At 47.8% G+C, this 26656-nt stretch overlaps 1 long non-coding RNA gene across 2 annotated transcripts; it reads right to left on the minus strand.

The window, feature by feature from the left end:
* Positions 1-3533: 3533 nt before the first annotated feature.
* LOC120867776 lies at positions 3534-26590 on the minus strand. Of its 2 annotated transcripts, XR_005722000.1 has the most exons (6): positions 26361-26590; positions 14341-14455; positions 13639-13783; positions 8281-8427; positions 6425-6616; positions 3534-5650 (listed from the first exon to the last, which is right to left on the minus strand). It is a non-coding gene; the product is annotated as an uncharacterized LOC120867776 (long non-coding RNA). The 2 variants fall into 2 exon arrangements; XR_005721999.1 differs by lacking the exon at positions 26361-26590 and having other exon boundaries at positions 3535-5650; positions 14341-21142.
* Between the last annotated feature and the right edge of the window lie 66 nt (positions 26591-26656).

The raw sequence follows: 26656 nt of genomic DNA on the forward strand, positions 1-26656 counted from the left end.
TCAGCTGAGGACCCCTTCTGCCCTTGGATCTGCCTCTGAGATGGACAGGCCCCGCCTCTCCAGGGACACTCTGTGACTCCCTGCTACCCAAGTAAAATGGACCCACGCCAGCCTCTGCCCAGGGCTTAGCCAACTGATGAACTATCCTTGGCTGCTACCTGAATGGAGGGAGGGGACATCTGAGTAAGGCCCAGGGACACTGCTTCAGGGACGCACGGGCTGCCCTCGCCCAGTATTTCCCAAGCGTCCAGACCAGGTGCTCACTTTTGCCAGAGCTGCCAGGAGACGTGCCCACCCCTTAAGGGGGACAAAGGGTAACCATCTGGGCGGTTGTGGGCCTGCGGTGGAAGGAAGATCTTTGTCTTTGAACTTGAGGTCACACCGCTTATGTAGCTGCTGGGCTGATCTGTGTGTCCATTTCAACTGCCTCCCCAGAGGAAGTCGGGAGCCACGTGAAGGGAGGGAAGGGCATCCTCTAGATATGGGTGCCCAGCCGAGGGCAAGGAGATGCTGCACCCAGGTCCAGAGACAGGGCTTAGACCTCACTCTGCTCATGACTCACACACAACGCCGGCAGGTCATTACCCACTGTTGTGGCTGAAAGGCTGTGAGAGCACATGGCCCCTCCCTGCCCCGTAACTATGACTCAGAGGATTAATGAGGGAACTGGTGCCAAGCTCGGTGAATGCAGTTTTGTTCCCCAGCTGGTCCCTCTGATGAGTCCACAGAGCTGATGGGAAATAGCAAAGGTCAAAGCTCTCTACGTGCAGTTGAGGTCCTCCCAGGGTGTGGTTCTGGGCTCCGTGTCTCTGTCGCCCTCACCTGGGAGGTGAGGCCCTGGGGTCAGACTTAGAGAAGGGTGTGGGGGGGACATTTTCCAAGCTCTGGTCACATGCCTGGGGTGTTTCACACGGCAAGTGAGCCAGAGGAATGGGTCTTGCTGGGCCTTTTGGAAACTTCCAGTGGCAAAAAGCACAGACTGAACAGCACCTGTTAAAGTTGGAGCAAGCAGGGTGGACGCTGTCTCTCCATGGTGCTGGCTTGGGGGGCTGGTCCCCCCCGTCTTTCATTTGTATGCTTTGGTTCTGTGATCTCTCCTGGGAGGGATGCTGGTGGCTGAAGCCAGAGCCCTGGCAGGGCAGGAGGGAGAGAGGCAGGTGGTACCTGTCTGCGGCAGAGGTGGGTGCGGTGCTGTAGTTCCTCTCGCTCAAGATCCAGAGCATCCTTGGTGAAAGGCCTAAATGGGATTGAGCCAACTCTGCCAACAGAAGCAGGTGGCTCGCTATCCAGCTATATGGGGATTGAGTCACCCGCCCCTGCTGTCACTGACCTTCAGCACAGCCTGAGAGGAATTCAGGGTGGAGATCAGGAATGAGGCGCTCTGGGCTCTGGGAAAACTGGCAGAACAAGCCTTCAGTTGGTTACAGATGTTTTCAGGAGAAAATTTTATGAACCCAAGTTCTCAAGTCCTCCCATACTTGGAAAAGCACCAAGTTCGTTAACTGAGATGTCTGTTTCTCGTGAGGTGCAGTCGCCTTCTACTGAGATGTGTGTTCCGTTGCTAGTATCCTTCTCCAGAATCACATACGTGCTGTGTTCCCTGCTCACTCCCCCGGAAGAATTTCTCAGAGCAACCTGAGAGGCTGTGTCCTGGGCTACAGTCCTCGTTAAGTCCTCGAATACAACTGACACTCACAACTCTTATGTTGCGTGTTTTTATTTCAGTCCACAATTCCCCCAAATAATCCAACCTGGGGTAGAGAAGATTCTTTCCAGCTTAATTTTCTCTGACAGGTAATAATCCACATGGGTTCAAAATCAAAACAACATGGATACAATGGGATATCTTGCTCCACCCCGTCCTGGTTCCCTGATTCCTCCCACTACACTCGCTGCTCTTACTAGCTTCTCACGTACCTTTCCAGGATTCCTGTCTGTAAATCCAAATGCGTATTTCCACTTAAGCATACAGAAGTGAATGTATGGTACTTTCTGGTGTTGGTCAGGGACTCCATAGGAAGCAAGTGGCAAAGTCAAGCTGGAGAGCTGAGGAAGGGTTGGTGACAAAGGTGACAAAAGTGTAGTCTTCTAGGGGTGGGGGAGCAATAGGAGCGAGCCTTTCACCAGGGTTGGGGACCGCAGGGGACCCTGGGCCTGCAGGCATCAAGCCCGAGACCAGAGATCTCTCTGTGCTATTCACCGAGGTAGCTTCTAGCATAGCCCGGTCCCACCTCCTCACCTTCCCAGTCAGTGCTGCTAACAAATTTTTCCGCTGCCTGCTGCCCAGCACCCTGCAGGGTATTACAAACACCCCGTGTCACGTGGCGAGCTAGTGAGGTTGGCCAACCGGCTGGGGTGGTCCTTCCCTTTAAAACCAAATGAGAATCTTCAGCTGTGAACCTCCCTGCCAGCAGTCCAGTGCTCCTAGGCGGTGGCCCCCAACCCTTCCCCGATTGTCAAGGAAGACAATTTTTCCATGGACCGGGGAAGGGGTGGTTTGGGGATGATTCAAGTGTATTATATTTCTAGTGCAATTTATTTCTAATAAATAATCTAATGCAGCCACTGATCTGACAGGAGGTACCAGTCCACAGCCCAGAGGTTGGGGACCCCTGCTCCTGGGAATCCTTCCAAGGATTTCTGGGTGCCTGTCACATCGTCTTGGCGCTTGCCTGGCCCCTCAGTTGGCGCCCTCGCTCCTCGCCTTCCCTCCTCACCTCGGGCTTTCATTGTCCTCACCCAGCCTACTGCCCAAGTGGAGACACAGCATCCCCCACCCACAGCCTGTCCTTGGGGTGTGGACACAGCAGAGGGGTATGACAGACAGCACAGATCAAGAATCCATGTGATAATCAACAAGGACCGAGTGTATAGCACAGGGAACTCTGCTCAACACTCTGTACTGAGCTACATGGGACAAGAATTTGAAAAAAAGAAAAGATATGTGTACATATATAACTGAATCACTTTGCTGTACAGCTGAAATTAACACAAGGTTGTTAATCAACTATACTCCAATAAAAATAAAGATTCTTTTTAATTTTTAAAAAATACCCATTAAAAACTTATCGACCTCACTTCACCACTGGCAAAACTTACTGCCGACCTTGCACCAGGGGCTCGGGTCATCCCTGCCTGGCCATCTGTCTCCCTGGTCTCCAGCTCCTGCCTGTTCCTGGGCCTCCCTCCCATCCTCTCTCCGTTCCCTCTGTTCCCTGAGACCCAGCTCCAGGCTACACTTGGCTGTCCTCATCCTCGTGTGTTACTTTCCCTCCTCCTTTCTAACACGAAGCAGATTTTCTTTCCTATATGGAAAGGAAATCCAGAAAAGAGCTCCCGTTTGCTTCAAAGTCTCCTCCAGATCTGGGTCCTTGTTCTTTCAAACCAAAGGGCTGTTTTCTCTCTACTGACTAAGCGCCATCCAGTAGAAACAGAATATGAGCCCTAGATAAAATGTTACATTTTCTGGTAGCTACATTTAAGAAAGAAAAATGAAAAGAAACAAGTGAGGTTAATTTCAATATCCTCTATTTAACCTAACATATCCAAAATATTATCAGTTCAGTGTTCATTTAATATAAAGTTATGAATGAGCTATTTTAATCCAGGTAAATAAAAAGACAGTTTAAACATTATTTATTTGTACCTTTTTGGCTGCGCTGGGGCTTTCTGCTGTGCGGACTTTTCTCGAGCTGTGGCGCGCAGGGGCTTCTCTCCAGTTGTGTGCAGGGCTTCTCACTGCGGCGGCCTCTCTCGTTGCAGAGCACGGCCTCAGCAGTTGTGCACACAGGCTCAGTTGCTCCACGGCATGTGGGGTTCTCCTGGACCAGGGATCGAACACGCATCTCCTGCACTGGCAGGTGGCTTCCTCACCAATGACCCACCAGGGAAGCCAGCAAGACATTTTAAACTCTGCGTGTGTTTGACACTTACAGTGCTTCTCAATGCAGACTAACTGCTTCATACACACTCAGTAACGCACATGTGGCTGGTGGTGACCACGTTGGGGAGACTAGTCCTCAAATACAGAAAGACCTATGACAACCTTTTAAAAAAACAACCATATTTCAAATAATCAGAAAAGTCAGGTGGCTCGGTGGTAAAGAATCCGCCTGCCAGTGCAGGAGACACAGGTTCAGTCCTTGATCCGGGAAGATTCCACGTGCCGTGGAGCCACTAAGCCCGTGTGCCTTAAGTGCTGAGCCTGTGCTCTGGAGCCTGGGGACTGCGACTAATGAACCCAGGTGCCACATCTACTGAAGACAGAGCACCCTGGAGCCCATGCCCCACTATAGAGAAGCCGCCACATTGCCCTGCAATGAAGGGCAGCCCCCGCTCTCTGTGACTGGAGGAAGGACCACGCAGCAAGGAAGACCCAGCACAGTCATAAATAAATAAGAAAAATTATTTTAAAATTTCATTATTAAAAAAAAAAGAAAAGCCAGAGTCTGAGAGACGCACAAAAATAGAACAGACTCCAAGAGAAGAGAATACCCCAAACAGACAAAAACTCTAAGGAATTAAAATGAACAGCCCAGAGGGAAGAAAATATCACATCCACTTAAAAATAAAACCTCTAGGTGAAACTTTGGGCAAAGCAGAAATAGAGATACAGCCATAGAGAACAAATATATGGATACCAAAGGGGGAAGTGGTGGGGGTGGGATGAATTGGGAGATTGGGATTGACATACATACATTATTGATACTATGTATAAAGTAGATAACTAATGAGAACCTACTGAGAACGGCACAGGGAACTCTTCTCAATTCTCTGTGATGACCTGTATGGGAAGGGAATCCAGAAAAGGGGATATATGCATACATATGGGCCTCCCTGGTGGCTCAGATGGTAAGGAATCCACCTGCAATGCAGGAGACCTGGGTTTGATCCCTGGGTCAGGAAGATGCCCTGGAGGAGGGCATGGCAACCCACTCCAGTATACTTGCCTTGAGAATCCCCACAGACAGAGGAGCCTGGCGGGCCACAGTCCGTGGGATCGCAAAGACTCAAACACGGCTGAGGAACTAAGCACACAGGCATGTGTGTAGCTGATTCCCTTCATTGTACAGCAGAAACTATCATAACATTGTAAAGCAGCTACACTCCAATAAAAAAAATAAAACCTCTCTGAAGAAGATCCAATAAAAGTTCTTGAGAATTAAAACAACGACTGACCAAGTTTTAAAAACTCAAAAAACATGCTAAATAGATAACCGAGAACTAAATTAGTAAGCTGAAAGACCGAGCTAAAGGATTCTGTAAAAACGCATTAGAGAAAAAGAAACAGATGCCGTTGCTTGTTGCCCTGGCTTCTTTCTCCAGGAGGACCTCCACGCCTCTATGCAGCAACCTCAGGCTCTGGCTTTTCTGAAAAATCTGGCAGTTCTTACATAGCTGTTAATAAAGTAGCTGAGCTTCTGGGCTGAACGCTGTTGGTGGCTGCGGGGCACGTCCTTAGCCCTGTGAGAATCCCATTCCTCTGGCAGGGAAGCAGTGGCTGATACAGGGGCTGGCCTCGGGTGACTGTGTGCAGGGAGCAGAAAGTGGACAGTGGAAAGGAACCACTCGCCTCTCTCCAGTCCACCTCTGGCTCACGCTTTCATGGCCACATTGCCTCCGCTCTGGAATTCTGCTGGGAGCATTCACTCTGCAAACAATTATTCATTTAACCATTACAGCTTTGTTTTCATTTCTTCACCAATCTGTTCTTATATTTGTCTTATGTTCCCTGGAAATTCCTTAATCTTCTGGACATTGATCCCCTCCTCCTCCTGACTGCCCACAACCCCAAGCAATCTTTATTTCTGAATTTCTTCCGCCGTTTCAGTGGGATTTAGGGAAGAAGAGGGGTACATGCCAGTGTGTGCTTACCCATGTTGAACCCTAAGACACTTATTTTGCACTTAGAATTATTTCATGAGAATGGTTGTCAGAAGTGGGTTAGCTGGATCAAAGAGTAGGAACATTTTTTGAGGTTGCTGATATGTAGTTAAAACCGCTTACTAGATAGACTAAGGAGTAAAACAGAGAGAAAGGCACCACCTTTGGCAGAGAGAGAGCTAGGTTACAATCACAGTTCCTTCACTTGCCAGATGTGTAACCTGAGTGAGATAGGGAACGTCTCTGAACCTCAGTTTCCTCATCTGTAAAATGGGCATGATCATGGTACTGGCATTTAAGAACACTGTGAGGATGAATTGCAAAAACCATCTTCACCAGAGTCCAGCCTATAAAAGGTGCTTGATAAATGCTGTTAGTCAGCATTGTTTCAAATAAGTAGTCTGTCAGGATCAAAGAACTAGGGGTTCAACTGGATGCTTGAAAACGCATTCCCTTGTTGGTCACTGGCATTCCACGCTCTCAGATAAATCACCTCCCAGCTTGGCACCTCCGTCTCCAAAGAGAGAAGCCTCCTTCCTACCTGCCTCCCTGTGAAGGGGTCCGTGAAGATTCACTGCTGTTTAGAAAGCCCCTACAGACGCTCGAGTGAAAATCCCAGTGTATCTGTGGGGTTGCTTTCATCTGCAGGATGGGTCCCAAGTCCTTGCCTCTAGCTCCAGACTGAAATCTCTATGAGACAGTTCCTCCTCTAAGCACGGTCAAGTGTAAGCTCCTGCAGAAGAGAATATCTGGTCCTTATTCTGGGCCAACTTCCAGAAGTGTAATTTCTTCCTCAGCTGGGACGTTGGGTCCTATGACTCCTTTTCTATTTGACAACTTATTAATCAGAAATCCCCAGCAAACCTGCTCCAGGGAGGCAGGCTGAGCCCCGACCTTGGCCACATGCCAGTCCAGGTCAGGATTCCACGAACCGAGTGTTTGTGCCCAGTCCAGATGGAGGGCTGGAGGCGGCTCTTGCGAGAAACCTCTGGAGTCACTGGCCCAGGGGTGCAATGGCCCGGGTTGGGGTTGTGGAGTGTCAGGAAGAAACCAGTTCAGTGGCAAAGAAAGAAGTATGAACCTGTAGAACCAGGGCAGCCCCAGGGTGGAGGTCAGCCAGGGTCAGCACCCTGAGAGGTCAGGGAGGCAAGAGTCTGGCAGATTGGAATTGAGGCCAATGGAGGGGCAGGGCAGGGGAGAGTTCATGTGAAGAAATAACAGGAAAGTTGTAGGACAACCATGAAGGCTGCTGGGCTTTTTTTTTTTTTTGACTCAGTAAGCAGCAAACTAACAAGACACAGGGTATGGACTTGACTGGGAGCTGGCCTTTGCACTAAGAATCATCACTGTAAGAATCTCTTCCTTTCTCCCTCTTTCCTGGCCCCACGCACAGAAGGGCTGGTGGCCACCAAGCTGGAAAGGGCCTGGGTGGAGGCAGGTAGAGCCAGCAGGAAATGCCTTCCAGAGGTTGAATAAATAGAGCACAAGAAGGTCCTAGGGTATGGGAGAGTCCCTCAAGGAGAAGGGTTCACTCACCAAAGGGGCCCTTCCTGCCCCATCCCCTGCTCCCACCAACCGGCCCTTCCCTCTGCTCCCCAAAGGGCGGTGTGCAGCTAACACAGGCTGCCCTGCCTCAGTACTAGGATGCCAGTGATGTTCGCTACATATGGCCCTTGACTTCCTGCTGGTGAGACAGCAAAGCAGGGAAGGCACAGAAGGACTGGAGTAATGTGTTCAAGGTCAGACAGCGAGGCCAGGGGCAGGAGTGGGCAGGGGAGCGAAAGCAAAACCAAGCGGCTTCCAGAATTTCTGCAGAGTGTAGGTTAAATGCCCTGAGAGGCTCCAGAAGGACTGAACAGTGAGGTTCCCAGAAGGCTCCCAGGGCACCCAGCACTGCGGGCAGGGCAGCAAGTCCTCTTTAGTCCCTGCTGGACTGGAGAGCAGGAAAGACTGTGAGTGAGCAGGAAGTCGGGAGCAGCCCTTGGGAAATGAATTTGGGCTCCACCTCCCCAGTAAATCTCAAATTCTCCTCATATTTGGGGAAATTGCTGCTCCATCGCTCAGTCATGTCCAACTCTCTGTGGCCCCATGGACTACAGCCCACCAGGCTTCTCTGTCCATGGGATTTCCCAGGCAAGAATATTAGAGTGGGTTGCTTTGCCCTCCTCCAGGGGATCTTCCCCACCCAGGGACCAAACCCACATTTCTTATGTCTCCTGCATGGGCAAGCAAATTCTTTACCACACGCGGTACCGAGAAGTCTGGGTTGGAGAGATTAAGAAGGAAAAAAGGATGAGGCATTTTATTCTTAAATGCTGCCTGGACCCCTTCTCGGTTAAGGCACCTCTCCCAGGTCCCTGCCCAATGGTGCAGGGCACGCCCCTCTCTCTCACTGACCTGCTTTCACGTCCACAGTTCCCCAGGCTCCTCATGCAACCTGCCCACCCTCCTGGGGGCTCAGTCTTCTTAGATCTGAATCCTCACTGCAGGTACTTCTTTTGGAGAAATAGCTTGATCTCTTTCTGATTACAAGTAAAATATCTGCTAAATGCAAAAAAAAAAAAAAAAAGAGGAAGTACATCAACAAAAAAGTCTTTCAAATGATACATCTAGAGAATGAAGAGCTGTTTAGCCATTAAAAAAAGATTGAGGACTTTTGTTACATCTCCGTATGGACAAGATTCATAGTTGCACAAGAAAATTAAGGTGCGGGACACAATGAGAGCACCCTCCACTTGTGTCAAATTCTCCCAAGGGATGCTCAGCCAACACGAGTTGCTCTCTGGGCGGGGAATTGGGTGGCTTGGAGGAGACTGTTCACTAGTCTTTAAGAGCTTTTAATTTTTATGTCATGAGATTGTATCACTTTTTCAAAGATTAAATACAAATTTGAAAAAGAATAGCTTATTATGCAATACTCAGTGAAAATTACTCTCTCAAAATATATCTTTCCAAATTTTATTTTCTGTACACACACACTTCATTTATTTCTATAATATTGAGATCATGCTTGCTCCTTGGAAGAAAAGCTAATGACCAATCTAGACAGCATATTAAAAAGCAGAGACATTACTTTGTCAACAAAGGTTCGTCTAGTCATAGCTATGGTTTTTCTAGTAATCACGTGTGGATGTGACAGTTGGACCATAAAGAAAGCAGAATGCCAAAGAATTGATGCTTTTGAACTGAGGTGTTGGAGAAGACTCTTAAAGAGTCCCTTGGACTGCAAGGAGATCAAACCAGTCCATCCTAAAGGAAATCAGTCCTGAATATTCATTGGAAGGACTGATGCTGAAGCTGAAGCTCCAGTACTTTGGCCCCCTGATGCGAACAGCTGACACATTGGAAAAGACCCTGATGCTGGGCAAGATTGAAGGCAGGAGGAGAAGGGGACGACAGAGGATGAGATGGCTGGATGGCATCAGTGACTCAATGGACATGAGTTTGAGCAAGTTCTGGGAGTTGGTGATGGACAGGGAGGCCTGGCATGCTGCATGCAGTCCATGGGGTCACAAAGTCGGACACGACTGAGTTACTGAACTGAACTGATAATGAATTATAATCTGCTTTACCCCTCACTTACTATAGTGTGGATAACCTTCTATACTGGAGTATATAAAGCACACTGTTAGTTTAAGTAACTGTAGAGTTATTCTTTATATACTTTTACCATGTTTTTAACTAGTTCCCTGTAATTTTTAACAGTTTTATTGACTTTCACATACTCTAAAATTCATCTATTTTAACTGTACCATTCAGTGGGTTTTAGTATATAGTCACAGAATTGAACAAGCATCACCACAATCTAACATCAGAACATTTTCATCACCCCCAAAAGAAAGCCCATGTCCATCCTTCCTCTTCTCCCAACTCCAGACAACCACTCATCTACTTGCTCCATACATGGATTTACCTGTTCTGGACATTTCTTATAAATGGGACCATATCGATGCAATAGATGGCCTTTTGTGTCTGGCTTCTTTTACTTACTAAACTGTTTTTCAAGTCACATCCCTGTTGCAATATCAATCAGTATTTTATTTTTTTGTTGATGAATAATACTCCATTGTATGGATATTTCACATTTTGTTTGTCCATTCATCAGTTGATGGATATTTGGGGTTTTCCCCCTCTTTTCAGCTCTTACGAGTAATACGGCTATGAACACTCATGTGCAAGTTTTCATGTGAAACCATTTTCAATTCTCCCAGAAGGGGAATGACTGTCATAAAAGACAGCACATTTAACTTTCTGAAGAACTGCCAAGCTGCTGTCCAAAGGGAATCTTCCACTTTGCATTCTCACCTGCAAGATATGTGCGTCTCAATTTCTCCATGTCTTCGCCAACTCTTGCTATTCCCTGTGGCTTTGGTTATAGCCATTCCTAGTGGATGTGAAGTGGTATGGTATTACGATTGATATTTCTCTAAAGACTCATCACCACTAAGATGTTGAGCATCTTTTCATGTGCTTGATGGTCATTTGTATATCTTCTCTGGAGAAACGTCTACTCAGATCATTTACTCAGTTTAAAATTAGATTGTCCTTTGACTGTGCTGTAAGAGTTCTTATATATTCAGGATTGTTGTTGTTGTTGTTCATCATCAAATCATGTCCGACTTTTCATGCCCCCATGGACTGTAGCCCACCAGACTTCCCTGTCCCTCACTATCTCCTGGAGTTTGCCCAAGTTCATGCCCATTGAATCGGTGATGCCATCCAATCATCTCATCCTCTATCACGCTCTACTCCTCCTGCCCTCAATTTTTCCCAGCATCAGGGTCTTTTCCAATGAGTTGGCTCTTTGCATCATGTGGCCAGAGTACTGGAGTTTCAGCTTAAGCATCAGTCCTTCCAAAGAAATCCCAGGGCTGATCTCCTTTAGAATGGACTGGTTGGATCTCCTTGCAGTCCAAGGGACTCTCAAGAGTCTTCTCCAACACCACAGTTCAAAAGCATCAATTCTTCAGCACTCAGCCTTCATTACGGTCCAACTCTCACATCCATACGTGACTACTGGAAAGACCATATCTTTGATCATATTCAGGATACAAGTCCCTTATCAAATATGTGATCAGAAACTATTTTTTTCCCATTCTGTGGATTGTCTTCCATTTTAGTAGTATCACTTGAAGCAAAAAAAAAAGTTTTTATATTAACAAAGTCTAACTGATCTACCTTCACTTTTATGAACTATGCTTTTTGAGTCATGTAAAGAAACCATGTCTAAAAAGTCATGTCTAAAATCCTTGGTTAAGAGATCGGTATAATTTACCAGTGAATCCATATGGGCCTGAATTTTTCTTCGAGGGAAGTTTTAAAATCACTAATTCAGTCTCTCTACTTGTAAGTCTGTTCATAATGTCCATTTATTCCTGATTATGTCTTTATGGTTTGTGTCTAGGAATTTACTCACTTCATCTTTGCCGTCTAACTTGATGGCACATGATTCACATCAGTCCCTTAAAAACTCTTCCGTTTTTGTAAAGTCGATAGTGAAGTCACACTTTCATTCCTGACTTTTGCTCTTCCTTTGTTCCTATTATAGTCCCTGACCATTCCTCTCTCCCTAGCCCTGGTGTACGCCTCGACTGTTCAGAAGGTTCTGCCCCATCGATTGCCTTATAAACCAATATAGCTAAGTGCCAGTGGAAAACTATCTTAGGCCAGCTCAGAAATGCAAAACCAAAACGTCTTGGTGCAACCAAGATGCCGCACCTTCAGCTGGCTCTGCCTCTGGAGGAAGAGAGGATGCCCCGCGGCAGCCGCCTCGCCTCTTGCAGAATCTGCCTGGTCAACACGATAACGAAGGGAGAGTCCGTTGGCCTGAAGTCCTGTCCCAGACATTTCTGACTAGGCTACCAGAGAGCGCTCTGAGCCTAGGGCAACTCGCCTTCCCCAGGCAAGCGTTCCCTGGTTTGGTCTTGAGAGTCAAGCTGCCTGGGCTGAAATCCCATCTTCATCTCCTTCTTCTCCTTCCGTGTGACCTTGGGCAAACTACTCAGTCTCTCTGTTCCTCGTTTCCTCATTTGTAGAACAGAGATAATACTAGTACATAGCTCAGGCAGCTGCTGGATTGGCTGTAGATGAGATGAAACATATAACACACAGCCAGCCCTTCCAACTGTCCCCGGAAGAGAGTAAGCCCTCAAAAAATGTCTGCACTAAGAACAAGTCTGGGGCTTTCCTGATGGTACACTGGTTGAGAATCCACCTGCCAATGCAGGAGACACAGGTTTGATATCTGTTCTGAGAAGATCCCACATGCTGCAGAGCAACTGAGGCCATGAGCAGCAACTACTACAGCCCGTGTGCTTGGAGCCCATGCTTCACAAGAGAAGTCACCTCAATGAGAAGCTTGTGCGCTGCAACTAGAAGGCAGCTCCCATTTATCACAACTAGAGAAAGCCCATGTGCAGCAAAGAAGACCCAGCACAGTCATAAATAAACACACCTTTAAAAAAACAAGTCAGCCCCTTTTGAGTTCAGCCAGTGCTCCCAAGCCTGCCCTCTGCAGCTGTCATCTCTCCCAGAAGCAGTACTCTGCTGGGCTGCCATCCATGCCTCACTCTGGGCCAGACTGCCCACCACCCCGAGCAGAATGAGGAGATGGGCTGGTGGAATCTGAAAGTGCTGTCCCTGAACTGTGTTGAGGGAGAGACCTGACTGGAGTCAGGAAGATCTGGCTCCGAGGCCTCACTCTGCCACCTGCTCTCCATGACACGTCCATGAAGACGAGTTTCTCAACCTCTGAATGTCGATCTATTCATCTTTTAAATGGGAATAACAGTACCTACCCCTGTGTCAGGCGAAGATTCAGCTGCTAATCCCTGAGACCTGATAAACACACAGGCTGGCACATGTACTGAGGATTCATTTCAGATCATAAACAGTTGTCCTTCTGCTGGTACCTTTTCTCCTGTATTGCAAAAGCTTTCTCTCCACCCACGTCAGCCTGTTTCAAATAAAGGGCACACCACAGTGTCGTTAAATCTGGTCCTGATCATTGGTGGGAATGTAGACTGATACAACCACTATGGAGAAGAGTAGGGAACTTCCTTTAAAAACTAGGACTACAACTATCATGTGACCCAGAAACCCCACTATTGGGCATATACCCTGAGAAAAGTGTAATTGAAAAAGACATGTACCCCAGTGTTCACTGCAGCACTATTTACAATAGCCAGGACATGGGAGAAACCTAGATGTCCATCAGCAGATGAATGGATAAGGAAGCTGTGGTACATATACACAATGGAATATTACTCAGCTATAAAAAGGAATGCATTTGAGTCAGTTCTAATCAGGTGGATGAACCTAGAGCCTATCATACAGAGTGAAGTGAGTCAGAAAGAGAAAGAGTATGTTAATGCATATATATGGAATCTACAAAGATGGTACCGACGGTCCTATGGAGACACAGACGTAAAGAATGGATTTTTGGACTCAGTGGGAGGAGAGGGGGGGATGATCTGAGAGAACAGCATTGAAACATATACATTGCCATATGTAAAATACATAGCCAGCGGGAGTTTGATGTATGATGCAGGGCACTCAAAGCCAGTGCTGTGTGACAACCTAGAGGGATGGGGTGGGGAGAAAGGTGGAAGGGGGGTTCAGGAGGGAAGGGACACACGTATGCCTATGGCCGACTCATACCAATGTACGGTAAGAGCTATCACAGTATTGTAAAGTAATTATCCTTCAATCAACAAAAACTTTTTAAAAAGACACACACACACAAAAAAAACAAACCTGGTACTGTTTGAAGCCAAGCAGAGGTGACCTGGATTTGATGTGACCAAGGTTCAGACTGCGTCTTGTTCACCCAGAGTGCCTCCTCTTCAGCTGACGTTTGTGATCTTCATTCCCCTCGCATCCCTGGAGCTCAAGCTGCGAGCTACAATCAGAACAAGTCTAAGGTTTCCAGTAAACTCAGTCTGTGATTCTTCCACTTACGATGCCATTAGGGGCCGAGAGACCGAGCATGCTGTGAGGTGGTGCTGACGCCCCTCTCTCCCATCGATGGCCTGGGACCGGGGAAGTGGGATAGGGGCAAGAGGACCCGTGCTCAAAGGAGAGCCACCTATGGCCCCATAGACAGGGCCCCACAAGGACCACCACTTTGCCTCCACCAAAAAACAGGCACTTTCTTCAGTGTAACCGTCTCCAGGAGGCAAAGCGGAGTCTGGAGAGGGCCAGGGGCTGTGGCTCCGCCACTCCTCCAAGCTGGGGCTGAGCGGACTTCGCAGGAGATGCAGTGGGCATGGTTGGCAGCCCCAAGGGGCAAAGGGGCATTCTGTGCCATTTTCACAGAGTCATGTTTCCGACTTGATTGAAAGTGAAATCTTTAATAATGTATAGATTTTCAGTGACTGAAACCTGGCTCTTGCCAAATCCTAGCATAAAGCATGTTTTTACAGCTGGGATGATAAATCCCTGAAAGACGGCACTTACCATGGAAACGCTGACACAGCCTTTCATTCCCTTCACAGTGATTAAAATCCTCATTTCAATTTGTTTTTCTTTATTTTGAGCTGGCGTCATTAGCAAGCTCCAGGAATACACCTCCCTGCGGTAGAAAACGAAATGCTGCCCTCTGTCAGAAATGAGATGGAACTGTTCTTCACTCACTGGAGTGCAGCAAATCTTGGCTTGGAGAATTGATGGAAATTCAGAAGAGCAGGACTTCATACTAGTCATCTTAACCAGCAAAGAAATTTCTGCAGGACTTAACCTTGTTTCCTAGGTAGAGTGAGGCAGGGAAGGGAAGGCAGCTAATACAGGGTTTGTTATCAAACCAGAGGCCACTGTGAGCAACTGGAGAGTCAGCCCACTGGGGGCTGCTGGGAAGCAACGTAGACTGAGCACCTCAGTCATCCCCCTGGAGATGCAGGCAAGCTCCTCATGGGCTGTGGGCTGCTGTCCATCAATTCTTAGGTACTTCTGGCTTTTCCAGGGAGAGATGCAGTTCCTGGCAGCTGGAGAGCAGCCGAAGCTATGGTGAGACCCCAGTGGATACGGGCAGCCTCCAACCTGACTGCTGCCCCCACTCCCCTCTGCTCCTTTGATTGTCCTTTCGACTGCCCCATTTGCAGGGATACTTTATGCCCTTGAAATTCAAGGGCATTTGTCTTTTGCTTATTCACAGCCTACAGTCTCTGCTGAACGGCTCGGTGATCCTACCAACCAGATGCCTCCGAATGTCTTTCTCCTTTCCAGATCTCTTGACTGATAATAAAATCCATAATGGACCTGGCCACCCTTCTTAACCAGCCAGTGAGATTGCAGCAGAGCACCTGGTCTGAGAGCTGTCACGGCCACAAATTTCCTCACAGTCAGCTCTGCAGATCTCACGAGAACGTGGCCTAGAGGGAATAGGGCGTCTCCCCATTCTGCAGGCAGACAGTGTTTTGGAAAAGCATTTTCCAGAATGTGTCCCACAGACAGTCAGTGGGCAGGGATACTCCTCATGAGAGGGGTTCAGAGATCCAATGCTGTTGGTTACACTGCTGAGAACAGCCCTCTCTTCAGGGTCAAACTACCCACCAGTGTCTTAAAGACTCTGAGAAGTATTACAGGGAAGAAATCCAATTAGCTTTGTTTAACTCTAGGTTTTCCAACTTACTTCATCACTAGACCTCTTCTTAGTGGAAAAATCTATTGCCATCCTCTGGCACTTTAGGTTGTGCTACACATAAAATGCCTTTATGTGTCTTTTTTTCCTTTATCTTACTGAATTTTTTCAATGTTTTTGTTATACAAGCAATACATGTTCATTGTTAAAAAAAAAAACGAAATATGCAAATAAGCAAAAAGGAGCGGGGGGTGGGCACTGAGGCATAATCACTGTGGACTTCAGGGTTCTTCTCCAGTGGTGTTCCTTTGTGGAAAAGGGGTTTTGTTGCAGCAAGAGTCAATCTGCACTTCCTGGACTACGTTCAGTTCCATGACTCCTGATTCTAAGTAGCGGGTTTCTTTCTTTCTTTCTTTTTTTTTCAAAGCACATATTTCAGCCAAAACAATGGCCACAGAATCGTTCTGAATAAGTTCCAAAACCTCCAGTGGAGGAAAATTCCTTTACCATATGTTGCACCTTTCATAGGGAATGGCAGGCTAAGAAAATCAACAAATTGGGAGGAAGAGAAAAAAATGCTAGACAGTGATTTCTCAGCTATGTAAAAATATTTATGATAATAAAGACCTCCATAAAATACACCCCAGAATTAGAAAGTTTATTTCTGGAATATGGACTCCAAGGTGACTTTTACTTTCTTTGCTGTTGTAAAAGCATAACTTAAAGTATTTTTAAAAATACCCTCCCAGGCTTGCCTGGTGGCCAGTGTAAAGAATACGCCCATCAATGCAGGAGACACAGGTTGGATCCCTAGTCCAGAGAGATCCCACATGCCGCAGAGCAACGAGTTCCTGTGCCACAACTGCTGAGCCTGCGCTCTAGAGCCTGGGAACCGCAGCTACTGAGCCTGGGCTCGGGAACCGCGGCTACTGAGCCTGTGCTCTAGAGCCCAGGAGCCGCGGCTCCTGAGCCTGCGCTCTAGAGCCCGGGAAACACAACTCCTGAGCCTGCACTCTAGAGCTCGGAACCGCAGCTCCTGAGCCTGCGCTCTAGAGCCCGGGAACCACAGCTCCTGAGCCTGCGCTCTAGAGCTCGGAACCGCAGCTCCTGAGCCTGCGCTCTAGAGCCCGGGAACCGCAGCTACTGAGCCCATGTGGTCTAGAGCCCAGGAACCACAACTGCTGAGCCTGCGCTCTAGAGTCCGGGAGCGGCAGCTCCTGAGCCTGCGCTCTAGAGCCCGGGAGCCGCAACTACTGAGCCTGCGCTCTAGAGCCCGGGAACCACAACTATTGAGCCTGCGCTCTAGAGGCTGTGCTCTGCAACAAGAGAAGCCACCGAAGTGAGAAGCCCGCACACTACAACAAAGAGGAGCCCTGGCTCACTGCAACTAGAGAAAAATCTACACAGCAAAGAAGACCCAGCACAGCCAAAAATAAATAAATACATACATATTAAAGAAAAAAAGTATCCTCCTTGCACACACAAGGCCACTTTCAGTGAGTATTAAAGCAGAGTGGAGATGCTCAGTCTGGTACTTAGGAGGGGCAGTTTCTTGGGGTGGGGGGCCCCTCATGTCTCTCTCACCTGAGAAGCGGCAGGCTTGCTCCAGGTGGCATCAGGTCCTTTTCCTTCAGATGCAATGAGTCATGTTTGGGGTTTATGGGTGATGCAGGATGAAGCAGAGACTTAGCTGGTTGCACTGACCTGCAGAGCAGCCCTGGGAGAGAAGTGCCTTTATTACTCCTTTTCACAAATGCTCCCTGAACATGTGAGCTCATTTCTACCCTAGAGCTTTGCGATGGCTGTTCCCTCAGCCTGGGATAATCATCTTTCAGATCTGAGCTCAGAGAGGGTCTGTGAGGAACCCAAGAGCACCCAGCACAGGTCTTGAGCCAATGTCTGCCTGACTGCCAGTCTCACAAGCCTAAGCTGAGCTCCCAACGCATTTTCAGATGGTTACTGTTGGGAAGAAAAAAATCCCTGCTCTAAGTTTGACCCAGAAGGCCAGGTGCTATCTGACGCCATGGGGAGACACCTCGTGTCTAACTCCAGATCTCCCTTTTATTTCTTTTTCTTTTTTTTATTTCTAGGCAGCACTCTGCAACATGCAGGATCTTAGTTCCTGGACCAGGGATCAAACCCTCGCTCCCTGAAATGAAAGTGTAGTCTTAACCACTGGACCACCAGGGAAGTTTCAGATCTCCTTTTTACAAGAATGGTTTGTCTGGAAGGCTGAGGACAATTCTGACTCTATCTTTCAGTGGCTGGAAGGCTGTTCTGGGGGTACACACTCCATGTGCACACTCAGAAGCCACAGCCCACCCACCCCCAGCTTACTGCCCACCTCCTTTGCCCTCTCAGAGCAAGGGCAAGCCAGTCCTCTAGGCTCTGCAGCCACACTGCACAGGCTGCTGGCACGGAGGGAGTCTGCCAGGCACCATCCCCCAGCGACAGCCATCCACCACCCAGTGCCCACTGAGTGCCAACCAGGTGCCATGCTGGGTCCACAGCTGAGCCTGAAGCATACCATTCTTCTGCCCCGGGAGACAGGACTAGAGAACTCGTGTTCAGGGGAGGAAATGCCTTCATCTGCCTCATGCTCTCATCTCACCTCTCCATGGCCCTCCCTGACCCCTGTCATTCTCAAACCCCCCTGTTTCTTTTTCTTCCTGGCATGTACCACTCCCTAGGGTTATACTCTCTTCCTCTTTTTTTCAAGAGAGGTGGACATGTGAATCGTCTTGCTCCTCTGGATCCCCTGGCACCCCGACCACCACGTGGCAGAGACCAATGCTCTGTAAAGCCTGTTGATCGAATGTTTACCTGCTATCTCAACTGGATGCGTGTGTATGTGAGCATCAGGAGGCCAGGTAGGGCCAGGCTGCCCTCAAGCTCTGCGGGCATCACTGACCTCCCCCCTCACATCACCCACGTTCAGGTTGTGGACCTATTCCTGAATCCCTGCTTTGTCTCGGCCTGGGAGACACACTTAACTATAGCCAGTCTTTTATGGGGTCAACGATGTATAGTCACAGTTTTAAAGCTCCTCGTGTGAGTGTTCACTACCCATCTTGGGTGGGTGATACCCAAGGCCCCCACATCAGCATTTAAACACAGAAAGCTCTTCTTTTTTCCCTTTTACTCCTGCCAAGTCCTGCCACCTTGGGGCTGCTGTTGCCCACAATTTAGAACCACCACTTCAGAAGGAAGTATAGCCTTAACTGGCCTGATGCAGCCCTAACTCTTTGGTGTCAGAGGGAAGGTGGCCAGAGATTGCATTTCACCCTCAGCATTCCGTAGACTATGAAGATTTCATTTTACCTCCAAGACAAGCCAGGCACGGCCTGAGGGTCAGAGACTTGCCCGTGAGGCTGGATTTCAAAGGAGAAAGGCAGGGTTCATGACTGAGAGTGGAGGAGACCTGTGGCCACTCAGAGAAGGAGAAGGACCTTGCAATCTCACCCTTCAGGATGTCAGCTTGGTTTCCTAAAAGATGTGGAGCTGAGCAGTGACACATCCTTCAGGAGCTTCTGTCCCGTTCATTCTCCCTGTATCTCTTGACTCTAGAAGCATTTGAGGCTAGACTCTCGTCCTGAGAGGTAAGAAACCACGTTTCTAGTTGTCCTCTCAGTCTTCTTCTGGGGCCTAGATTCCTCAGAATCCAGCGAATTTGGGATGATAAACAGCTACAATAGTGATAGCCAAATCACATGTCTGACTGTGGACAAGTTTCTGTAGTTAGACCCTAAGGGTGCCTTCTCAGGAGCAGCCCGTTTCCCAGATGTGCAGGTGAGGATGGGCCACGGAGATCATCTGTGGCTGTAGACGAAGAAGCTCAAGTCCACTAACATGGCCTAAGTCTTAGCCCATCCCTGTGGGCCTCAGTTTCTTTATCTGAACAAAATTACCCCTTCAGGCTCTGATCCCTCCCACCTGAAACCTGTCCCAGACAACTCGTCCTCTGAAGAGTAAGTCTTTTTGTTGTTCATTTGCTCAGTTGTGTCTGACTCTTTGCGACCCCATGGACAGCAGCACGCCAGGCTTCCCTGTCCTCTGGGAGGGACATCTCCCAGAGTTTGCTCAAACTCATGTCCACTGAGTCGGTGATGCCATCCAACCGTCTCATCCTCTGTCATCTCCTTCTCTTCCTGCCTTCAATCTTTCCCAGCATCATGGTCTTTTCCAGTGAGTCAGCTCTTTGCATCAGGTGGCCAAAGTATTAGAGCTTCAGCATCAGTCCTTCCAAGGAATATTCAGGGTTGATTGACTTTAGGATGGACTGGTTGGATCTCCTTGCAGTCCAAAGAATAAGCCTCGAGTTGCAGTGGTTGTAATTCCACGGGATGCCAGGAGAGGGCAGCAGGCAGTAAATGACGGTGCTGCCGGAATTCAGGTGAAGAAGGACCGTGACACAGACAAGGATTTCCAGAGGAAAAAGGGGTAGGGCTGTGGCCACCACAGCTCTGACTGCTTCTTGCCCCGACGTGAGCTGGCGCGCCTCCCAAACTGCTGTGTCCTCTGATAGCAGAGGACCCCTATCCCTACGGGGTCCGAGGTCCTTGCTGCCGGTAGGGTCACCTGGATTCCAGGCCTCTTGCCTGTGTCAGTCCCGGAAGGCAGTGTGCCCCCTAGCTTCAAGGAGGGCGCCTCGGGGCTTGTCCTCAGCTGTCGACTCTGTCTCCTTTCTGGAAGCTGGAAGGGACTTCACAGATAAACCCCCAGAGCTCTGTGCTCCGCCCACACCTCGTGCTCTGGGGTTTTGACGTTTAAACAGACCCTGGGGTCAGTGTCAGAAACATTACATCTTTGCTCGTATCCCTTGCCTGCTCTTCCTGACAGGGCCAGGGTCCCGCTCATCTACAATCCGCTGCACATGCTGCCCTTTCTCCTCAGGGGCTCCTTGCCCTTCTGTTCCCTGACACTGGGTCTTGGCTCTCTCCTCCACTGGACTGTGAGTGTCCTAAGGGCAGGGAGGCTGCCCATCTTTTCAGCATCAGTGCCTCTGCCTGTGCCTGGCATGTGGTTTGCGGATGAGTGGGTGAGCGGGCAGGCGCTGCCTTGAGAACATGTGATCCACAGAATCTCACTACGTCCTGTCACTTTCCAAGGCTGAGAGGCCCCTTCTCAGACTCAGCACAGCTCCTGGAATTCTCCTGTATACCTGGGCCCAGTGGCATATCCTGCTTTTTCAGTCTTTGCTACCTGCCATCACTCCGTCCCTTGGGGATTTATGGAGTCTCCTTCTGTCTCAATGATTAGTTCAGCCTCCTCTCATCACCGCTATAGGCAAGTTGGCATGAGAAGTAGGACAACAGGCTTAGGCAGGCATGGTTACTGGTCCATTCATCTTTTATCCTGTTTCTTAGGGCTACCGTAAAAATGTGCCTCAAACTGGGTGGCTTAAAAAAACAGAAATTCAAAGTTCTGGAAGCTAGAATTCTAAATTCAAAGTATCAGTAGGGCTCATTCCTTCTGAAGGCTCTGAGAGTGAGTCCGTGCCTCCCTCCCAGCTTCTGGTGGTTGCTGGCAATCCTTGGCTTGTGGACGCATCACTCCAGTCTCTGCCTCTATCTTCACTTAGACTTCTCCCCTCCATGTCTGTGTATCTAAATCTCTCTCTCTCTCTGTTCTCTTATAATAACACTAGAATTTGGCCTACTTTTGTGGGCTCTGGGTCCAATGATCGTTTAATATTCAGACCCCTCTGTGGTACAGTTTGGCCAGCTCGGTGTATCTGGTGACATTGGCAGGGGGGTGGAGGGCGGGGAGTGCCCACAGATGCTGTCTGAGGGACTGGAGGAGCTATCTCGGGCTCAGCCACCTGCTGCCTCTAGTCAAGGGAAGGGTTTCTCCATCCTGCAGGGACAAAGATCGCTTTCTGGCTCATATGTCCATTTTTAGTAATGCTAAAATCAGTGGATTCAGGTGTTAGCAACCCGATCTGTATCTTAGAAAGTTCCTTGCCAATGTTTCACCCAGTGGTTTCAGCATCTGTTAATGATTGGTACCTAAGTACATCACTTTAACTAAGTACATCCTTCCACCTGCATCCATTAGCTGTAATTCTCTAAAAAGAACTTTCATCAGCACTATTTGGTTACCCTGAGGAACAGTCCACGCAGGTGAGACAGGACAAATGCTTTGATTCTTCCCCTTTCTTTGTTGGGATCCAACATTTGAATGTTAGCAACATTAAAAGACTGACCAGTAAAGTTTTTTTCTTTTTATGTATTGTTATAAATTGATGGATTTTAATCCAGTCCACTGTAATTTCAGCCTATCGCATTGATTTCTTATTTAAGACTGTTCCATTTTTAGCCAGTGGGAGACCTTCGAGTTGACCCCTGGATGCCTCTGATGTAATTCCATTGGTATCTGATGGCTTCTTCCTTTTCCAGCATAACCACATGCCCCAGGACATCTGGGACAGTTTCTGCCTCAGGTGTGGAATCAACCGTTTCTCAAGGAGCCTGGACTCCTTAAAGTGAGAAATAGTATCTGGAAACCACAGTTCAGGCATGAAGGCCCATGGACAAGAGGAGCCTGGTGGGATACAGCCCATGGGGTCGCAAAGAGTCAGACAGGACTGAGCGCACACATCAACCTTAACAGCAAACCAAGCCAGGGAAACACATGCTTCTTCTTCAAAAGAAACAAAAGAAATAACGAGTTCCTGATATTTTCTATCTAAATTTAGGATCACAGTGCTTCTCCACTATTTCTTTGGGTGCATCTCTTTCCTGCTCCCCCCACCCCCGCTTTTTAGGTCTCTCTGATTTGGGTTGAATCAACTTAACACCCCAACTCAAGTGGATTCAGATCGATCCCTTACTCCCCGCATCTTATGTTCCCACCCAGGCACCTTCCAGCTCTGAAATGTAACGACATGTCTGATATTTCCCCCACTAAAGCTAACGTGCAGAAATACGATAGACTTGAGGGGATGTGGTGAAAATCTCCCTACCCAGGACCAGCTTAAGGTCATCGAGCCACTGGACTTCATAATGCCAACCATTCCCTGCAAACACTCCCAGCCTGCCCAGGAAATCGCTCCTGGCAGAAACACTTCCCCAGGGACATGAAAAGCAAATGTAATTAAATGAGAAGGGTAGTTAAGAAGGAATCACTGGCGATCCCATTTCTGATAGTCCCCTGAGACAAAGCGGAGTGTTTGTTTCTCCATTCTTTTTAAAAAATCTGATCCAGGTTAAATTATGTTCCATGGCAACTTGCATCAATGGCGTTGTCATGGTTACAGGTGAACCTGAAAGTGAGCTGTGACAGTGAGCCCGGGCTCTGGGCTCTTGGAGCCCCATGTCTTAAAGAGACATCCATTTGCCTTCTGGTCCAGGCTAGAAAAGTAATGACAATGTGTGCCATTTCTCGGCAAGGCCGAGCCTGCGGACTGATGCAGGCCAGGGAAAGGTAGAACCACAGGTTCTTCAAATAAACATTCTCCTCTAGCAGCCTAAGTCGGGTCCCAGGACACCTCACACAAATTCCCCACACTTTCATCTGCTCACGCACTGGGAACAAGAGAATCATTGTGTGAGCAACTCTCTGGTGGAGAAGCCATGAGCCACTCCCAGGAATTCCCCTTTAGATGAAAGGTAAGGAGCATATCTCCCTTCATCTCTGGCAGTGCTATCTAACAGAAATATAACGCAAGCCACCAATGTGATCCACACATGTCAGTTCACATTTTCTAGGAGTCACATTTTTTAAATGCTACAAGAAACAGGTAAACTTAATTTTAATAATGTAAACTTAACCCACTGTATCCAAAAATACCATTTCAACATGTAACTACTATAGAAATTAATGGGATATTTTATACTGTTTTTTTAATACTAAATCCTTGAATTCTGGTGTGTATCTCTCAATTCAGATGCTAAATTCTGATTGAAAATACTTGATCTACATTGAGATTTCATAAAATTTACAGTTGAAATGGTCAAGTCACATACTTGTTAACCCAAGCATACTTAAGTTTTTCAATTAAAAAATTGAGTATGTTTTACTACAATGAGATACCACCTCACATCAGTCATTAAAAAATCTGCAAATAACAAATTCGAGAGAAGGCATGGAGAAAAGGGAGCCCTCCTATACTGTTCCTGGGACTGTAAACTGGTAACATCACTATGGAGAACAGTATGGATGTCCCTCAAAAAACTAAAAATAGAAATGCCATATGATCCAGCAATCCCACTCCTGGGCATATACCTAGACAAAACTATAATTCAAAAAGACACATACAACTCAATGTTCATAGCAGCACTGTTCACAATAGCCAAGAAATGGAAGCAATGTAAACGTCCATCAACAGGTGAATGGATAAAGATGGTGTGGTACATATATACAACAGATTATTACTCAGTCATAACAAAAGAATGAAATGTGCCATCTGCAGCAACATGAATGGACCTGGAGATGATCAGACTAAGTGAAGTCAGTCAGAAAGAGAGAGACAAATGCCAAATCTAAAATATGACACAAATAACCTTACCTACAAAATAGTTAACAGACTCAACACAGAGAACAGACTTGTGGCTGCTGAGGGGGAAGTGGGTAGGGGAAGGATGGATTGAGAATCTGGGATTCTCAGATGCAAACTGCTATATCAGGTTGGCCCAAAGGTTCATTTGAGACTTTCCATAAGATGATATGGAAAACCCTGCAAACTAACATTTTGGCCAACACACTACCTAGACTGGACAAGCAACAAGGTCCTGCTGAGTAGCACAGGCAACTATATTCAGAATCGTGTGATAAACCATGATGGAAAAGAATATGAAAAAGGATATCCCTACATGTATAAGTGAAGCACTTTGCTGTACAGCAGAAATTAACACAGCATAGTAAACCAACTATGCTCCAACACAATAATTTTTTAAAAAACAAACTGAGTATGTTTTAAATCTTAAGCTTTTCTCTTTTTTTAGTTTTACCAGTTTATTGCTACCAACCCACCTCCCTCCACCCTCCTCATGCATGTGTGCGTGCTCAGTCATGTAACACTGTGGACCGCAGCCTGCCAGGCTCCTCGGTCCATGGACTTTTCCAGGCAAGAATACTGGAGTGGGTCGCCCTTTCCTTCTCCATAAATCTTAAGTTTAAATGAACTAAAATAAAAGAAGATCTGAAGTCTTGCCACCTTGAAAGTGCTCAGCAGCCACACGTGGCTGGCGCTACCACATGGGACAGCAGGGATTCAAGATGGTGACTCAGCATGGTCCTGAGTCCAGCAGCATCAGCGTCACCAGGGAGGTTATTAGAAATGTGTCTGGGATCTGCCGCAGAGGCAGTGATGCAGAACCTGCACTCTTGCCCACTCCCCAGATCAGTCTCAAAGCACGTGAGTTTGGGAAGCTCTTTAAAGGGATAAAGTCAAAACTCTTGATTTGGTTTTCAAGACCCCTGCCTCCTTTTCTACTCTCGTCTCCCCACCCCTCAAGCCCTACCCCCCATCAAGACTTCAGAGGAAACAGTAGACACTGATCCAACATCTTGATTAGTCAGAAGCAGCCAGCTGAGCTGTATCCAGATTCCTGACCCACCAAAACAGTGAGACAATGAATGGTGGTTGTTTGGAGCTGTTAAATTTAGGGGTACCTTGATATGCAGATAATGAATACAGCAGGCAATATGAGGGCCCCTGTCTACTTATCCAGCCCCATTACCCCCAACTTTTATCCTGTGCTCCAGCCTTATCAAGCTTTCCCATTTCCTAACGACCTCTTTGCTCTGACTCGTTGGCAGGTTTCTACATTCTCTGTCCCTTCTGCCCAATACACGACCACCCTCAGCTGCCTTCATCAGTCTAATTCCTACTCATTCTTCAGTGCTCAGCTTAAATATCACTTCCTAAAGGAGCCGTCTGAGCCCGTCCCTGAGCTCCAGGGCTGGGTGAGGGCCGTCACGGTGCCCACCACACCCTGCGTTGTATTTGCTTATTCAAGCATCTGTAAACAGACCCCAGTAGACAGTGACCCCCACCACAGCAGGGACCATGTCTGTCCAGCTCACCATGGCACCAAACGCCCTGCAGCAGGGACAGGGCCTGGCAAATAGAAAACAGTCAATAAATATTGGTCGAGTATTATTGAAAACTAGGAAAAAGAGACTGAGAAACTAAGAAGGACTGGATGGCAGAGGGTGGGCTGGAGTCACTGGCCCCCAGGACAGTAATGAAAACCACAAGCAAGGAGACCGAAGTTCAAAACGTCTCTGGGGTGGAGCTTAGGAGATAGGAGTTCACGGGGTGTAGTTGTTAGAAAGGCAGTTGAAACTGTCCTCTGCGGTTCAGAGAGAAAAGGGAGTTTCTTTCCATGGATCCCCAGAAGTGAGAGAGGATATAGCCTAGGCCTGGTGTGGAAGCAAGAAGCACTAGGAAGAGAAGGGGGAGATGCAAGGTCCGGGTGCTTAGTGTGATCAGATTGAGGGGAAGGTTGTGGAGCTGAAGCTGTGGGCTGCTGTCCTTTGTTCTGAATACCTGTTTCCTGGGGTCCCATTCCTTCTCCTAACCCTGCAACACTGGAACCTCCTCCTGAATCTCTCCAGAGATTCTAAACCACATGGAATGAAGACAGGGAGAGTGAAAGATATCTGGGGACATCAGAAAAATAGAGAAAACGAGAGAGATCCGTACAGATGCTGCTGGAGATGCGGATCCACTGAGATCGCTGGCGGGTGGGCGGGGGGATGGACTTCTATTTTCACAGAATTTTCAAATAATTAAGAAACACAGACTGCAAGCAGTCACTACTGAAAGTCGAAATGCTGAAGGAGAGCAAGATATTTGTGTACCCTGATCCGTAAATGCTGTGTGCACATCGATAAGCACAAACAATCCTGTACAGGCAGCAAAGCACCAGCTGGCAGGAGACGGGTGACTCACCGTTCTTGACGCTGAGCCACAGCAAAAGACGTCCAGATTTTCTTCAGCGTAGATTTTCTACCTTGATTGGATCTCGTTTGATTTTTATGTTGCTGTAGATCAAATCACATGGTAACTTACCGCTCATAATTTGCATAATTGATTTCATATCGATTTTACCCCACTTTCATGCAATCAGAGTTGTATTTGTCTTCTAGGAAGTTGCCCCCACCCTGCACAGCTCCTTCCCTCTCCCAGTCTTGCACAAAGTCCCAAACACTTAAGTCAAAGGAAAATCAATCTGCCTGGAAGGAAGT

The sequence above is a fragment of the Oryx dammah genome, unplaced genomic scaffold (genome assembly GCF_014754425.2).
Source record: "Oryx dammah isolate SB20612 unplaced genomic scaffold, SCBI_Odam_1.1 HiC_scaffold_9, whole genome shotgun sequence".
Lineage (NCBI taxonomy): Eukaryota > Metazoa > Chordata > Mammalia > Artiodactyla > Bovidae > Oryx > Oryx dammah.